Source organism: Solanum lycopersicum, chromosome 1 (assembly GCF_036512215.1).
Source record: "Solanum lycopersicum chromosome 1, SLM_r2.1".
NCBI classification, from domain to species: domain Eukaryota; kingdom Viridiplantae; phylum Streptophyta; class Magnoliopsida; order Solanales; family Solanaceae; genus Solanum; species Solanum lycopersicum.
Window position 1 is genome coordinate 16,302,618 of NC_090800.1, and position 5,132 is coordinate 16,307,749.

Genomic DNA, 5,132 nt, shown 5'->3' on the forward strand with positions numbered 1-5,132 from the left:
GCAACAACAAGTACTATAATCATCAATAAGTACCATCAAGTTCATCCATGAGGGCTCAAGCCTCAATACCATACTCATTTGGGAATTAAGTTTATTAAGTTGAGTATATTATCATCTTTCAAGATTCATTATCTTTCTTCCTCTTGTGTCGGTACGTGACACTCCGATCCCCTACTGCTATGTGTCGGTACGTGACACTCCGATCCCCTAATTCTACGTGTCGGTTCGTGACACCCAATCCCCTATGTGTGTCGGTATGTGACACTCCGATCCCCTATATGTGTCGGTACGTGATACTCCAATCCCCTACATGTGTCAGTACGTGACACTCCGATCCCCTAATTCTACGTGTCGGAACGTGACACTCCGATCCACTAATACTATGTGTCGGAACGTGACACTCCGATCCACTAATACTATGTGTCGGAACGTGACACTCCGATCCACTAATATCATTTTGTAAATCTTCAAGCCTTCTCTATACCAAGGCATCATAAATCCCATTACTTTAATTCATCAAGCCTTCTTTCTTACCAAGGCATCATCATTAATAATGTATATTAGAGTTTCTTTTCAAGATTTGGGATTGAATACTTTCATCATGCTTATCTTATCATAATCACATAACCATATTCATGCAAACATACCATTAAGCATGTAGTAGGGTTTACAATACTACCAATACATATCATTCACTATTAAGAGTTTACTTAGGAAAGCATGAAACCATAACCTACCTCCACCGAAGAATTGAAAACAAGCAAGTTAATCCTCAAAGCTTGGTGTTTTCCTCTTCTTCTCGATCGTTTCTCTCTCTCCCTTCTTGTTCTTTCTATTTTCTTATTTAAACCCTCTTTCTTTTACCCTAATTAGTATATAATTAAGAATAAAATATGGCAATAATACCCCACTAATTAACTTAGGGTTACCTCTTTTAACCCCCGAGAATTTTAGTTATTAATATAAACCCACGAACTTTATAATTAAGGCAAGAATAGTCAAAAACGTCCCTTAAAACTTAACCAGAAATCCGACTCCAACTGGGATTATGCAAACTATGGCGGGCCGTCACGCCTGCGACGGTCCGTCCTACTGTCCGTCGCATAGTTCAGAAACTTGATTTTGGGTGAATGGCCTGTGACGGTCCGTCCTGCCACTCCGTTACGAAGTTCAGAGTGTCGATTTTCAGTACCCAATTTCAGATTTTCTATGTGTTTTGAAACGAGACCCTGCGACGGTCCGTCGTGCCCATGATGGTCCGTCGTGGGGTCCGTCGCCTCAGCCTGTTTTTCCAGAGTAAAATCTGCTGCTCAAAACGACTAAACAGGTCGTTACAATAGATACCAATTTACCCATCGTTCGTCCGCGAATGATCACAAGAAGAAAAACAAGGGCGGGAAGGAGTACCTGAATCTTTAAACAGATGTGGGTATCTTTCTTGCATATCTGCCTCCTTCTCCCAAGTGGCTTCTTCAACCGGTCGATTCTTCCATTGCACCTTGATGGATGCAATCTCTCTTGACCTCAACTTGCGAACTTCTCTATCTAAAATAGCAACAGGCTCCTCTTCATAAGACAAGTTCTCATAAAGCAAAATTGAATCCCAACGGATAATGTAGTTTCCATTCCCATGGTATCTTTTCAACATCGACACATGGAATACTGGATGCACTCCGGACAGCCCTGGAGGCAGGGCTAACTCATAAGCCACCTCTCCTACTCGCTTAAGTACTTCAAATGGTCCAATGTACCTTGGACTTAGTTTACCCCTTTTACCAAACCGCATCACCCCTTTCATTGGTGAAACTTTCAACAAGACTTGTTCACCCTCCATGAACTCTAAGTCTCTAACCTTTCGATCTGCATATTCTTTTTGTCTACTTTGCGCCGCTAGAAGCTTTTCTTGAATCGACTTCACTTTTTCCATCGAATCCCTCAAGAGATCAGTACCCCAAGGTCTAACCTCGAACGCATCAAACCAACCAATGGGAGACCTACATCTCCTACCATACAATGCTTCAAATGGAGCCATATCAATGCTTGAGTGATAGCTATTATTGTATGAAAACTCCGCTAAGGGTAAGAAGCTATCCCAATGGCCACCAAACTCTATCACACATGCACGAAGCATATCTTCCAACACTTGAATCGTTCTCTCAGACTGACCATTGGTCTGAGGATGGAACGCAGTACTAAGGTCCAACCTAGTACCCAATTCCGCATGCAATGTTTTCCAAAACTTAAAAGTAAACTGCGTACCTCTATCTGATATGATGGATAGTGGAACCCCATGCAATCGCACCACTTCCGAGATGTAAAGTTTGGCTAACTTCTCTGCATTGTAAGTAACCTTGACCGGAATGAAGTGAGCAGACTTAGTTAACCTATCAACAATTACCCAAATAGAATCAAACTTTCCCAAGGTCTTGGGAAGACCAACCACAAAGTCCATTGCAATTCTCTCCCACTTCCATTCAGGAATGGGCATTCTCTGAAGTGTTCCTCCGAGCTTCTGATGTTCATACTTTACTTGTTGATAGTTTGGACACTTGGCAATAAAGTCAACAATATCACGCTTCATTCTACTCCACCAAAAGTGTTGCTTTAGGTCACGATACATCTTGATTGTACCCGGATGTATAGAATACCTTGAACTATGAGCCTGTGTCAGAATAGTGTTGATCAAATCATCGACGCGGGGTACACATACCCTTCCCTTGATCCTCAAAACACCTTTCTCATCAATTTGTGCTTCCTTAGCCTCTCCTCGCAATACCTTATCTTGGATTCTGCGCAGTTTCTCATCATCAAACTGTCTTCCCTTAATCTTGTCAAGAAAGGAAGATCTTGCCTCCATAGAAGCCAACAATCCTCCCTTCTCATTTACTTCTAATCTCATCAAGTCATTAGCTAGAGTCTGAACCTCTCTAGCCAATGGGCGTCTAAAAGCTTGCAAGTGAGCTAGACTTCTCATGCTTCTCGCCTTTCTACTTAAAGCATCCGCTACAACATTCGCCTTTCCCGGACGATAGAAAATAGTGATATCATAGTCCTTCAGTAGTTCCATCCATCTCCTCTGTCTCAAGTTCAAATCTTTTTGAGTAAAGACATACTGTAGGCTACGATGATCCATGTAGACCTCACACTTAACCCCATATAAATAATGTCTCCATTGCTTTAATGCAAACACTACCGCAGCCAATTCCAAATCATGAGTTGGATAGTTACATTCATGCACTTTTAATTGTCTTGAAGCATAAGCAATCACATTCTTCTCTTGCATTAGCACTGCACCCAAACCCGAATAAGATGCATCACAATAGACAATGAAATTCTTACCTTCCACTGGCAAGGTGAGAATGGGTGCGGTTGTCAACAAAGTCTTGAGCTTCTAAAAGCTTTCCTCACACTCATCCGACCATACAAATGGAACATTTTGCTTAGTCAAGTTCGTCAGTTGGGAAGCAATAGAAGAGAATCCCTTGACGAATCGGTGGTAGTAGCTAGCTAACCCAACAAAACTCCTTATTTCTGACACATTAGTAGGTCTTACCCAATTCTTCACTGTCTCAATCTTAGAAGGATACACCATCACTCCTTCTTTGGAAACCACGTGCCCCAAGAAGGACACTGCATCTAGCCAAAACTCACACTTAGAGAACTTGGCATAAAGCCTTTTCTCCCTCAACATTTCCAATACCATTCTCAAATGCTCTTCATGTTCCTTCTTGCTCTTTGAGTATACCAATATATCATCAATAAATACGATCACGAAGAGGTCCAAATATGGCTTAAAAATCCCATTCATCAAACTCATGAACGCAGCAGGGGCATTAGTAAGACCAAAAGACATCACTACAAATTCGTAATGCCCATACCTCGTTCGAAAAGCAGTCTTTGGCACATCCGTTGCCCGTATTTTCAATTGATGATAACCGGATCTCAAGTCAATCTTAGAGAAGACACAAGCACCTTGTAAATGATCGAACAAGTCATCAATGCGAGGAAGAGGATACTTGTTCTTAATAGTTACTTTATTCAGTTGTCTGTAGTCTATGCACATCCGAAAACTCCCATCCTTCTTCTTTACAAACAAAACCGGAGCACCCCAAGGGGATGCACTTGGTCTAATGAAGCCTTTGTTAAATAACTCTTGAAGTTGTGCCTTTAACTCTCTTAACTCCGCGGGAGCCATTCTATAAGGGGGTATAGAAATGGGGCGAGTATCGGGTTCAAGATCAATACAGAAGTCAATATCCCTATCCGGTGGCATACCAAGAAGATCTGCAGGGAACACATCCAGAAACTCACGAACTACTGAAACCGACTCAATCGAAGGTACTTGGGTAGTGTCATCCTTGAGATGTGACAAGAAAGCTAGACACCCTTTACTAATCATTTTCTTAGCACGAAGAAAGGAGACGATGCGGACCGGATTGGAAGTTGTAGTCACCCTCCCACACTAACGGGTCTGTCCCAGGCTTGGCTAACGTCACCGTTTTAGCATTACCATCCAATATTGCAAATTGCGGAGAAAGCCAAGTCATACCCAGAATCACATCAAAATCATCCATTTCTAAGATACCAAATCTACGTAAGTGTTGCTCCCCACAAAGTTTACCAAACAAGACCTATAAACCTTTTCAACTACCACAGACTCACCCACCGGAGTAGAGACACGAATAGGCATATCAAGTAATTCACAATGTAAATTTAGGCCATTAGCAAATGAGGAAGATACGTAAGAAAACGTGGATCCAGGATCAAACAATACAGAAGCCATGCAATCACAAACCAGAAGATTACTTGTGATGACAGCATCAAATGCCTCCGCTTCAGATCGCCCAGGGAAAGCGTAACAATGGGCCCTATCGTTCGTCTGTCCGTTGCCCCTACCATGTTGTGATGTAGTGGCCCCAGTTTTCCCATTACCTCTGCCGTTTTGGTGACCACCATTACCTCGACCACCACGTCCTCCAGAATAACGGCCTCTACCATGACCACCTCTACCTCTAGCTATTGGAGGTCTACAACTTTGCCTGGGACAATTTTTCCTAATATGTCCAATCTCCCCACATCCATAACACTCTCTGGAGTCAAGCATAGGCCCCTCGGAGAAGTGTTGACCGGTC